A 14,133-nucleotide genomic window follows, 5' to 3' on the forward strand; every position below is an offset into this window, starting at 1 on the left:
AACATTTCCATGGAAATACAGACTTGTGAAAATAGTCAATGTGATAAAGAAGGAAAGGAAATATACTTGCTAAATACCATTTCAATAACAACATGATAATGGCACAACTGGACTTATGCAAAGCTGTGGAGCTGTAGGCAAGTTCTTGAATAGAAGTCTTGAAAGAAATCAAAGTTTATGGAATAGTTGAGAATATGAAAATAGGGACATTTCAAGTTAGTAAAGAAAAAATAAAGAAAACAGGGAATGTTTGCACAAACTGTGATCCATTGCAAAACAAGAACAATGAATTTCTCCTCATAATTTAATATAAATTACAGATGCATCAGAGACAATTGTGAATAAAAATGAAATGGTACAAATATCAAAATAAAATGTGGGAGAATATGTTTACAAATCTGGGGTGAAGAAGCCTGTCTAAGAAAGTCATACATTCAGAAGCCATGAAGAAAGCAGATGGTTTCTTCATAATTAATTGTCCCATATAGTAAATAAAATAACTCACCAAAAATAATATCATATGACAAAGACTTGGAAAATGTTTTTGCTGTACTTTCATTAGTTGTTAACATATAACACCTATAATATATTAAGAGAAAATTTTTAAAAATATTATTAGAAAGTAAAAGTTATGGATAGGCAATTCACTGAAAATGATATATGATTGGCCAAGAGACATGGAAAAATGTTTAATCTTAATCATAACTTTTAAAAAATAACATTTAAAATAGTAATGAGCAGCCAATTTTTAATGTATTGTATTAGCCCAAATTAATATGTTGAATAATATCTAATAGAGTACCTACTTGTTTGTCTGTCCAGCAATCCTCCTGGTGAAGAAGCACCATTCTCAGATTCTACAGTAACCTATCCTATTCCATCTCTTGCATAGTTAGCCCCCCCATTATCCCCCAGTTTCAGTAATAGCCACATGCTGCTATATGCAATACTATCGAGAAGTCTGCATCTCACACTCTGTACATGAAATCCTAGCAAGGTAGAAACTTTTTTTCAGGTTGACAATAGTCATCAAGACTAAAAGGGCAATATAACCTTAATTCTGACAAATCCTTCAGAGGTTTCTCCTGAATATTTAACATGCAAGATATAAAAGACATGTCTTTTTTATTTTTTGTCCTGAAATGACATTTGAATTTTGTCCTCAAATAGGCAAATATCATTTGTATGATGGGGAAATTAAACTATTTAAAATGAAAAAAACTGTAAAATTAAATAATTAATAGTATAGTTAAAAATTCATATTGGAACAGTAAGTAGAATTAACGACGCACAAACAAAATGTGTGGTCCAGAGGACGAATGAAAGAATCATACAGAAAATGCAATGAGAAAGGTCCTAACTGAAACTCAATGACCAAAGTGATGATAAAGATGGGTGCTAGATGGTATGGAGCCAGAATAGGTATAATCAGCATTCCAGAGGAGAAAACACACATAACTGGAGCAGAATAAGTAACCACATTTAGAAAAGATAGAAAAAACTCCCCAAATTAGAAAAGGAGTCTTCATTTAAAAAAGTCTTGTGATAATTTCTGCAAAACAATTAGTGAAATGAGGTCCACTCATACAAATAATAAACATAACATGGGATAAGGAAAACAATACCCTCAGCCTTTGACCATTGAATTAAAGTTTACTTGTATGTTTATTTGAATAATATAATTTAAAATATTGACTTGTTAGACATGCATTGAACTTGCTATGCTATGTATAGAAAATGTTACAGATTTTCAGAACTCTATTTCTAGCTTAAAAAGTCAGAAATGGATTACTACTATTCTTCCTCCCCTCTATAGGAATCTTGGTGTTATCTCAGAAGTTAAGAGATATTGGAGACACCAGACAAAGCTGAATGTGGAGGTGAGGAACTCTTCTGAAATGGGTAGGCACGACAGATAGTTGCATACTGAATTAAAAACCCTCTACTCTTTCCTTTCATATAGCTCTCAGAATGCTGGAAGCAGGGGATATATTTTTCAAGAGGAAAACTCCACAATACTTGACTGAGGAATCCCAGCAGCCCCAAAGAAAAGAACAGATAGATTTTCAATGAACAACATTTGCCTATGCTTATTGAGTATCCAATTTGATTTTTAGTACTTCCTTCTCAAATCTCAATAAATAATTCATAGAAAAGCCCCTAAAACTAAAGACAGACGCCAAGACATAACATACACATTTTTTTAAATGAAGGGATCAGATAAAATAATGAAAAACAAAATCAATAATATGCTCAGAAAAAAGTGAAATCAGGAAACAGAAACAGGGATACTATAAAAACGAAGAATCAAAACACATGAAATAACACTTGAAACTTAGGGATACGGCAATTGAAAATAAAAATTATCCAAGAGTTTTGCTAAGGTTGAGAAAAAAGAAAACTTCCCCAAAGTAGAAGCTGAAGTTTAAAAACAACAACAACAACAACAGCAAAACCCAACAACAACAACAACAATAACAAAACACTATAGTTTCCAATCGGCACTTTACTAAGTAGTCCTTTAAATCCAAGAAACTGTTAATAGTTTTACCAAGTACAAAAGTCCTCAAAAGTGCTCAGAATGATAAAGAATTGACGAAAACAAGATGTCTAAAGAGAGAGAGAGAATAAAAATTATTAGGTTTAAAATACAGGCAGGCATCAATTTTGATAGACATTGTTTTCTTCTTAAAGGAAAATAATAAATGTTTTGAATATTGAACTCATTTTTGATGGACAATTTTACTGAGAGGTCATAAAATTTCTTCTCAATAAACTCCTAAAAAACAATTTAGCTTTTTATTTGACAAGATTCTGTAACTCCTTGTTGTTTGTTGTTGAATCAGAGCAGCCAAGACTGTCTTCTCTTCTAAAATTTCTTCTTTAAGGAATGTGTGTTATTAGGCTCTAAAATTGTACAAGATATACCCCACACTGTATAATAGGTACTCCCACTTATAACCCATGTACGTACATACAAGAAAATTATGCAGTCTGAGTATCTACACTGTGGAGATTTTCTGTTTATACTTTCTAGTGCTTTGATAGCTTTAAATCATGTGCTGCAAATGTACCAAAAATGGGGAGAAATGAAGTAAGCACTTATTGGTTGACAAATATAAATCATCCCTGATCATTATTTCCACACTAAAAGACTGAGGCAAAGGAGTACATGATAAACACTGCAGTGTTTGTTTCAGAATTCCTCATGGTTATTAATTAGGTAAAGCTCACACAATAGGCAGTTGGAGAATGTTGGTATTGAGATATCACATTTCAGAAGCAGAATCTGAAACACGCTGCCATTGCATACCGCCTAAAGCAAAAGTTGATGAGTAGTAAGTCTGGGGTTGGTATTTGGTCCTTTTTACTTTTGCAAGAGTGTCTTGTTGTCTAGGATCTAAACAAATCAACTAGTGAAGTTTTAGACCTGCAAATTACATATGACCAAAAAAATGCTATATGCTCTGTAGATTTTTGAAATTTTATTTTGCCATACTTTACTTTTGGACAGTATCTTGAAATGCACATTTTTACAACTCTAAAATTACTCCTGTTGCTGTTATCACAAAGCTATTTCTATTCTAAAAAAAAAGAATAGCTACAATTCTTCACATTATAATTACATAAAGAAGAGAAAACAACATTTAACCAACAGTTCTTGTTTTTAGTTCAAACAGTACTTTCTGTGAAGTGTAGTTATCTACATAATTTTAAGTATCAGTATTTTCTATCTTTTCACTTTGGTGTTATCGGCTCTTATTCCCTTCAAAAGAACAAAGGAACCCCATATTTTATTACTCACGAAATAGTGTTTTCGTTTTTGGTAAATGGAAAAATATCTATCTGTAAGGCTGATAAAATTCAGTTCGTGATACACGAAACAGCATGAACTGGTTTGTCTGCAGCAGGATTTTGCCTAAGAGTTGCTTTAAAGTTGTTTCACAGGTTGCTGGGACATTTCCTGGTTATGCTACAGAATGCATTTGCCCAATGGCTTATACCTATCCCAGTGTGTTTCCTAATATTCAGAGGGAATGTGTGGCAGCACCGCTACCTTTGTAATAGTAAAACTAAAGGTGACGAAGACACATATCCATATTGTTGTTTAGCAATTCTGTACAAGGACTGAGATTATAGTCTTTACAATCACATTTAAGATGATTCTCTCAGAGTAATAAACAAAAGAAAACCTCATCTTTACAGATGTGCTGTTCTCTCTCTAAATGCTGTGAGCCTTAAATAAAAACACAGACAAACCTCCAAGTAAGGGGTTTATTTGGGAATAATATGTGGAAATTAGAATTGCAATTTGGGGGGCACAAGCCAGGGTAGCCCTTACATGTGTCCAAAGAACAAAGAGAAAGGCTGAGATTTTATGGGGTTAAAGAGGAAAGTTATGTAATTTGTTTGAATAAATGTTTCAGCAGAAAAATTTCACCTGCAGAGTCATGTAGGACCTGATCCATTTTGATTGGAGAGTGGCAGCAGTTCCTAGGTAAAATGTAATATTTAAGTTATTGTTAGGATTCTCAATTGAATTGCAAAAAGAGTTCTTGGAATAGCAACTGGTTGCCCTTCACCATGGCCTTCTGACTCCATTTTAGTTGGGCATGACATGAATGACTCCAGTTGGCATAATTAGCTTTCACAACACTCTTCAATAGCTGACCTCCTAAATTTTCTGCAACTTTGTTATTCACATGTACTGGAGGATGGCTGTGATCATCCAAAACCTTACCTTTTTAGATGCCAGTATTAGATATTAAGGTCAATTAAGAATGAACAGTAAATTTCCCACCTAGTCAATGCCAAAGTACATTAGAGAAATTAGACACAATTACACTGATGGTAGCTAAAGCCAAACAGCATGACTCATAACTGGTCTAGAACATCTATCCAGAAATGGCCTTGTCAACTAGAATCCATAATTTATTCCTTCATTTTATAAACTTCCACTAACATTCTCTGTAAGTTTCCTGGTAAACAAAAATGGCATGATATCTTATCTCTAGGAGTTCAAAATCTGTATCTCTACTCTCAGCCTTTCAGTGCATGCTGAATAATAAAACGTCCAGCAGTGCCGGACCAGTGCTTATTCCACTTTTTAAATTTTTTTTTTTTTAATTTTGGAAAGTGTTGTTGTTGTTGTTGTTGTTGTTGTTGTTGAGACAGAGTCTCACTCTGTCGCCCAGGCTGAAGTGCAGTGGCGCAATCTGGGCTCATTGCAACCTCTGCCTCCTGGGTTCAAGTGATTCTCCTGCCTCAGCCTCCCAAGTGGCTGGGACTACAGGTGTGCACTACCACACCTGGCTAATTTTTTGTATTTTTAGTAGAGATGGGGTTTCACCATGTTAACCAGGATGGTCTCAATCTCTTGACCTCATGATCCACCCACTTCGGCCTCCCAAAGAGCCAGGATTACAAGCGTGAGCCACTATGCCCGGCCAGGAATTTTTAAGTGCCATCATAAACACCTATGCACCCACAACAAGAACTGAAAATCATTAAAATTTTGTCATATTTACATCAAATATTTTTATTAAGTAAAAATTAAAGAAAATCATATAACTTGAATTTGTTTGGCAGGCCTGCCTAGTTTCATTCCTTTCCCACCTACTAGCCCCTAACAGCAAGTGCAATCATTAATTTAGTAGGTATTATGGTCTTCCCGTAACCCCACTGACCACTGCTCTGACTCACAGCTGCCAGCACCTGTGTCTCTTTGCCTGGGTCTCTTTAACCACTACAGTCCACCAACTCCATATGCAACACCAAAGTCTCAAGAAATAAGTTACTCTTCCTCAACCACAGCAGCTCTTAACTAGTGACTGATCAAAGCTGGTGCCTCTGGTCCCTTAAGTGAGATCTCAAAAGCATGTGTTTCACACAGTCTTCCAGAGTTCTCCAGTGACATAGTACTTATTCTAGTTGCTCATCATCGTGATTCACTTGGTAACACATGCTTTATTGACTTTTTTCCTTTTTCTTTTTATTTCCCTAGTCCCCTACTGTTGGTCCTTAAAACCACCTCCCAAATAAACCACCTGCACTTAAAGCCTTGTCTAAGGGTATGCTTCTGCAAAACCCAAAATACTGTAATTTCCAATCCATATTTTATATTTTTACATACAGATGTGAGTACCTCTCAGTGATATGAAGTATTTCGGGGTTTTCAAATTAACATAAATTATGTCATAGTATATACATAATTTGATAGCTTGCTTTTTCACTCAAGGTCACATTTTAAGACATAGCAGTATTAACATAGATAACAAATAATGTTTATTCACTTTAAAACCTACTGAATAAACCTGACACATTTTACGCATTTTTGGGCAAGCCATTTTGATTCATTCCAGTATTTTGCTATTAGAAACAACCCTGACTTTGACATCTTTGTATACACTCCCTGTGCACACATGCAAGAATTTCTATTAAATACTTCTATAGGGTACTACTTTGTAGTCACGAGCATGCACATCTTTATCAGATATTGTCAAATTATTTTCCAAATTATTGACCAAAATTTTACTCCAGCAAGGGTTGATTTCATAAGATTTTAAATTTTGTCAATTTCATTTTGTTCCTACATAGTTCTTCAAAAAAAATCAATGAATCAACAGTATTGACCATTTGTTTATTACTTAGAACTGAGCTGAAGAAAGTGGAAAAATTTGAGAACTCCATGTGTCCAAAAAGCTACAATCCAGTTAAAAGTTAATATGTGAACTAAATAATCTGAAACAACTTAATAGATACCAATATACTTACAAATGTGAAAATATATAAATATATGTATATCTAAAATCACATATGCTTATTCTATATAAAATTAAGTAGTATATGCTCTATAATTAGGCAATATATAAATATGAATATATCTATATATCTAAAAATTAATCTAGCTATATAAATTATATATCTTTGTAATTAATAACATACAACAAATTTGTCCCGGCCAAGATTATTATTGCCCTTAGGTGGAATATAAAACTATAAAATATGATGTCAAAGTTCCATTTGCCTAGAATATTTTCCTTTTAAAGGACTAATATCTTCAAGTATTGACTCATTTGTTTATACAAAGACTCCTATAAAGTCCTTTCATTATCTAGAAGGGAGGTATAAATAGAAACTAAAGCTAGGAGACTTGAGGATGCACAGGTAGTAGTGGGAACTACTGCAAAACCAAAAATGACAGAAGCTATGGTACAAAAACATTGCTGAGTGCAATTGAGAAATAAAATGTCCAACTTTGTCCACTTTCAATTACGTCCTAAACAAGAACAATAGTTTTGTTACTCTATTCTTGCATTTCATGTTTTTATTTTCTGAAAGATTTTTTTAAATTATAAAATTATTGCTTTACTGGAAACCAAAACATTATTTTAAGGAATAATTTTTATTAACTTACCCTTTGTATATTAAAACAAGACTATTTAAAATGAAATATACTCTATCCACTAAAAATCAGTGATATTTCAAAAAAATACCAATAAAATTATAAACAATAAATTTGACAAAATAAAAATTGAAATCAAATGAGAAATTTATGAAATAGATTTTCTACCAACTAGATGCTTTATCTCTGAATAATCAAGCAGGAACATCATAGGAATAATTTTATGACATTTGAAAGAAACATATAGTCTTCCATATATAAATATAATAGGTGCACATCTTTTATAAGAAAATAGAAACATTTCCAATTTTGGTTTTTTTTGAGACGGAGTCTTGCTCTGTTGCCCAGGCTGGAGTGCAGTGGCACCACCTCTGCTCAGTGCAAGCTCTGCCTCCCAGGTTCACACCATTCTCCTGCCTCAGCCTCCCGAGTAGCTGGGACTACAGGTGCCTGCCACCATGCCTGGCTAATTTTTTGTATATTTAGTAGAGACAGGGTTTCACCATGTTAGCCAGGATGGTCTGGATCTCCTGACCTCGTGATCCATCCGCCTCGGCTTCCCAAATTGCTGGGATTACAGGCGTGAGCCACCATGCCCAACCTCCAATTTTTTGAAATACTCAATGACATGAGACTACTCTTGGTTTATTAAAACCTTGGACTTATTTTTATTCACACTATTATCTAGGGTTGATTTTTATTAAAAGCATCTAGAGTCAGGTGGTGGATTTGGAATGCTTGTTTAAGTGTGGATAATAATGTGATAAAATGTGATTATCCAATACAACTGAAACCTTCCATATTATATCCATTTATCTAAATTTTCAGAAATTTAAAAGTAATCAGTCATAACAAGATTTAAAGTTCTTGAAACTATAACTTTTATTTCATTGAAAATAATTTAAATAAACCAACTATATATGTAAATACAAAAATTTAAGTACATTCCATTGTGGATTATTTGCACATTTTAATTGCATGAATAAAGAGACTAAAATTATAAATATTTTGAATAAAAATTTGAACTTAAAAAATAATATGTAGGATACTTTTGGATAACAAGTATCCGAGTAAAATATAATTTATTCTTCCTTATTAAATATTTCAGATATTTTCTTAAAGGTGAATAAAAGAGAGAGGCTATCTCACTAATACATAAAGATAATTTCCTCCATAACTCAAAGTTTCAAATGTTTATGACACTCTGAAAAATCAACCAGCAATGTGGACACTAGATAGAATTTTTTGAAAGATCTAGGAAAATGAAAAACATGTATGGAAAATAATTATGAAAACAACATAGAAAATTTTATCAGTCTCTAAGGAATTAAAATAAATTAGATATAAATAACTTTATGCCTATGTATCTATACACACACACATGTAAACCTACACACATATAAGCACACATACATGAAGATTCTTGAATATGGGTTTTAAAAACTCAGTATTGGGATTGCCTGCAGTCTTTTTCAGGCTGATTGCTGTTCAAGGAAGAGAGACCAGGGAAACCCATTCAGTCTGATCCAATTTAGATATGCAAATTTTATCTTATGTGCTTGAAAGGAACATTATGGCACAGCATAATTTGCATTTTCAGTTGTAAGATACAATATTGCTAATCTAATAAAAACATCCCTCCATAGTCCATTTTAACCCTCACACCATTTATCCTATCCATGGTTCCCTTTCACTTTTAAAGTATACTTTCATATTTTAAACTATGAAATAGGTTTATTAGTAAAAGACGAATATATTAGAAAAGGCATTCTCTCCACCAAAGAGAAAGAATCTTAAATAGTAATTAACTAGTAACATATATTTTATAAGGAACAGACAAAAAGAGTCCTTGGAAGAAAAGAAAGAATTGCATTAGTCTTTGTCAAATATATTTTTATTGATGTATCTGATGTAAAGTTAAAGTCTGAAATGAGAACTAGGTTTTTTAATTATTGATATATGTTTACAGAGCAGCTTTTATTAAATTAGCTAATGGGCTTTGAAAAATCGTTTTAGAAAGAAACTATTGCATTGAGATCTATCTTTAAGCCACATTTTCACAGAAATCTTTTTGTCATTATCAAGACAAGTTAGTAAATGTCTACATTATAGTAATGATTATTTGTAGTATTTATAGACACCAACTTTTATGTAGCAGAAATAAATTGTATATCTGCTCCCACCTCAATGTTCCTATCTCCTTTCTACTAATATTTCTGTCAATATCATATCTACATGAAAACAATTTAAATAAAGCCAAGTTTCATTCAGTATATAAGACACTACAGGTACTAGATATCTATTCTTAAAGTGGTATGACTTCTACTGTTGAATGGCAATCACACTCGCATCCCTCTACGCCATCAAAGATAGGTGATACAGGAGAAAGAGCAGTTTGGAGAGAACGAATATACATTCCATTTTGGTCATGTATAAAGAAGATGTGAGAGAATAACATAAATAAGCAACTGGATATATAGCTTTGATACTCAGAATAGACACTAAAACGAAAGACTCTGGAATTAGAAACAATTGCATTTCCAAGAAGTTTATGTTTATGTTTCCCCTGCGCAGAAAATTAGGATAGGAACTGCCAATACTCTCTTTCTTACGTTTGCCCTTTTTTACCCGAGTCAACTTCCATTAACTTGGCTTTGGGCCCACTAACCACAGAAATGGTCTTTTTGCCTTTAGAATACTTCTCTGCAATAGGGGTGCATGCTTCTATTAAAGTTTTTTTTTTTTTTTTTTTTTTTTTGTTATGTTTTGTTTTGTTTTGTTTTTTCCTGAGACGGAGTCTCTCTCTGTCGCCCAGACTGGAGTGCAGAGGCGCGATCTCGGCTCACTACAAGCTCCCCTTATCGGGTTCACGCCATTGTCCTGCCTCAGCCTCTGGAGTAGCTGGGACTACAAGGCGCCCGCCACCACGCTCAGCTAATTTTTTGTATTTTTAGTAGAGACAGGGTTTCACCGTGTTAGCCAGGATGATCTGGATCTCCTGACCTCGTGATTCGCCCGCCTCGGCCTCCGCAAAGTGCTGAGATTACAGGCATGAGCCACCACGCCTGGCCTAAAACCATATGTTTAACACAAACATCTGATCTCAGGTAAAACATGTCTCACTGTCCTCTTTTATGTTCAGAACAATATCTCAACATTTTCATAGGATGTCTAAAACCTTCATCATGTTATCCTCATTGACTTCAAGAGCACCATTTCCCATCTCTCCCACTCACTCATAATCCTGCACTTAAGAGGCTGTGGTCCCCCAAGTGCTATGTTTAATGTCAGACTTGCTTGTCTTTGCTAATGATACCTTCTCTTTCTGGAAACATCCTTACCACCTTTGTAATCTAGCTTCTCTCTACTTATCCTATACAATCCATATTCATTTTTCTTATTTAGAGCTTTAGGAGTCCTTTCCTAATCTTTAGACTTAGTTATACGACCCATAACACCCTATAAATGGGTCATGTTCTGTCTAGCTTCTGAACTGTTTTAGTTATCTGTTTCCACAGCTAAACTGTGAATTCAGAGAGTGGGAGTTCTTTTGATTATTCTGTATCACGGCTCCCAGGAACACATAATAAGTACTCTGGGTATGTGCTGAAGTGAGTTGAATTTAGATTTTCATATTGAGTGTTCAACTGATAAGTCAACAATCAGGAAATACACACTGTGGATAAGGAAAAGAATCCAGTTTTTTATTGCATTTGTAATTTATTTTTGATTGCCTTCTACTTCGCTTTCCTCATGCCACTCTGTTATATCTGTCAATTCTCTCTCTCTTTGCTCCTCTGAAATCCATACACTAGCAATGTTCATTACTTCAATATTATCAAACTTCATACTAAATTATCAGCAAAGAAAGACATTGCAATTAGTTGTAAAGTGCTTGTTATCTAGTGTCACTACATGGTATCTTGGCTTCAACACTCACTAGCTGGAATGTTGGCCAATTACTTAAGTGGTTTAAACCTCAGTTTTCTTATCTCTAGTATGCATTGAGTACTACCTTAGAAAATAATAGTATTAACTATATTTCCAGATTAAATGAGACCATGCATTTTCTGTTCATCTAAAGGAGTAGGGATAAAAATATTATGCTATAATTACATATTAATATACCTCAATTAATTTAAACTAGATTGACAAATATGGTTATATCTCAAATACATAATATTGGATGAAGTCACAAATATACAGAATTATTCAACTTACATAAAATTTTTAAAAACACAAAAGTATTCATTTGATTAATGGTATGTAAAGTTACATACATACTTACAAAAATGATTAAAAATTGGGCAGGCATGATATACATCAACCTCAAGCTATTTTTATATTTCTGAATGCAGGGGACTAGAAAATGAACATTTTTCAGTGTACTTGTGGAATTTTTTTTAAGTTTTTAAAAAATATGGTAAAATTTAACATTATACTAGACATATAGGTACAGAGTAATTGCTAATTTGTGTGTGTGTGTGTGTGTGTGTGTGTGTAAATATATTTGAAAGAGTTTATACCTCTGGTTACAAATTAAGGAAAAGCAAAATAATTTATCTGTATTACCTGGAAACACATCTTTCTAGATTCAAATAATCTAAAAATAGACTCAAAATATTAGAGAAACTATTGTAAATATTTAATATTAGTTTGGATTTTAACTGATAGCACAAAGAGATATTTTATTTGTATTGGTCTTTAATGATGAGTTAGCATTCAAATAAAGTGAACATTTAACAGCAATTTGAAGATCATTAACAAAAATGATTTTCAATGACTCTACACAGCTGGAATTGTTGATTCATTAAAGAAATCTGAATTGTACTTGTTGGTGTATCAAAAGTGGTTTAGATTAAATTAAAACATAATTATTTTAAACAATGTTAATTGAAATACAAATCATGACACACCACAATTAAAATTCAAATTTATTTTTAAATGTTTGCAAAATATAACAATGTACTTTAAAAAAGTTAACATTCTTGCCAGCTGATATGGTTTGGCTGTGTCCCCACCCAAATCTCATCTTGAATTATAGTTCCCATAATCCCCAAATATTGTGGGAGAGACTCAGTGGGAGGTCATTGAATCATGGGGTCACCTACCCCCATGCTGTTTGCATGACAGGGAGGGAGTTCTCATCAGATCTGATGGTTTTATTAAGGGCTTTTCTGTGTTTTTCTCAGCACTTCTCCTTCCTGCCATCATGTGAAGATGGATGTGTTTGTTTCCCCTTCCACCATGATTGTAAATTTCCTGAGGCCTCCCTATCCCTGCAGAACTGTAAGTCAATTAAACCTCTTTCCTTTATAAATTACCCAGTCTCAAGTATTTATTCATAGCGGTGTGAGAACAGACTAATGCAATAAATTGATACCAGTTGAGTGGGATACTGTTATAGGGATACCTGAAAATGTGGAAGTGATTTTGGAACTGGGTAACAGGCAGAGGATAGAATAGTTTGGAGGACTCAGAAGAACACAGGAAAATGTGGGAAAGTTTAGAATTTCCTAGAGATTTGGAGGGCTCAGTAGACAGGAAGATGTGGGAAACTTTGGAACTTAAAGACTTGTTGAATGGTTTTGACCAAAATGCTAATAGTGATATGAACAATGAAGTCCAGGCCAAATTGGTGTCAGACAAATATGAGGAACTGGAGTAAAGGTCACTCTTGCTATGATTTAGTAAAGAAACTGGCAGTATTTTCCCCCTGCCCTAGACATCTGTGGAACTTTGAAGTTGAGAGAGATGATTTAGGGTATCTGGAAGAAGAAATTTCTAAGTGGCAAAGTGTTCAAGAAGAAGCAGAGCATAAAAGTTTGGAAAATTTGTAGCCTACCAATGCAATAGAAAAGAAAACCCCATTTTCTGGGGAGAAATTCAAGCTGGCTGTAGAAATTCGCATAAATAACAAGGAGTGAAATGTTTTTCACCAAGACAATGGGGAAAATGTCTCCAAGGCATATCAGAGACCTTCAAGGCAGTTCCTCCCATCACAGGCCTGCAAGCTTAGGAGGGAAAAATGACTTCCTGGATGTGGTCCAAGGGCCCCCTGCTGTGTGCAGCCTCAAGACTGTGTCCCAGCCACTCCAGTCATGTCAAAAAGGAGCCAAGGTACAGCTCAGGCTGTTGCTTCAGAGGGTGCAAGCCCCAGCTTTGGAGCTTCCATGTGGTGTTGGCATGGGTACACAGAAGAGAATCGAGGGTTGGGAACCTCTGTCTAGAATTCAGGAGATGTAATGGAAATACCTGAATGTCTAGGCAGATGTTTGCTGCAGGGGTGGAGACCTCATGGCCTCTCCTAGGGCAATGCGGAAGGAAAATGTAGGGTCAGAACCCCCACACAGAGTCCCCACTGGGATACTGCCTAGTGGAGCTGTGAGAAGAAGGCCACTGTCCTCCAGACCACAGAATGGTAGATCCACCAACAGCTTGCACCATGCACCTGGAAAAGCCACAGATGCTCAATGCCAGCACCAACCATGAAAGTAGTGGTGACAGGGGCTATACCCTACAAAGCCACAGGGGCAGAGCTTTCCAAGGCCATGGGAGGCCACCTCTTGCATCCATACGACTTAGATGTGAGAAGTGGGGTCAAAGGAGATCATTTTGAAACTGTTTTAATGAGTACCCTGTTAAATTTCAGACTTGCATAGAGCCTGTAGCCCTCTGTTTTGGCCAATTTCTCCCTTTTGGGACAGGTGTATTTACCTAATGCCTGT

This window comes from Macaca thibetana, chromosome 3, assembly GCF_024542745.1.
Source record: "Macaca thibetana thibetana isolate TM-01 chromosome 3, ASM2454274v1, whole genome shotgun sequence".
Lineage (NCBI taxonomy): Eukaryota > Metazoa > Chordata > Mammalia > Primates > Cercopithecidae > Macaca > Macaca thibetana.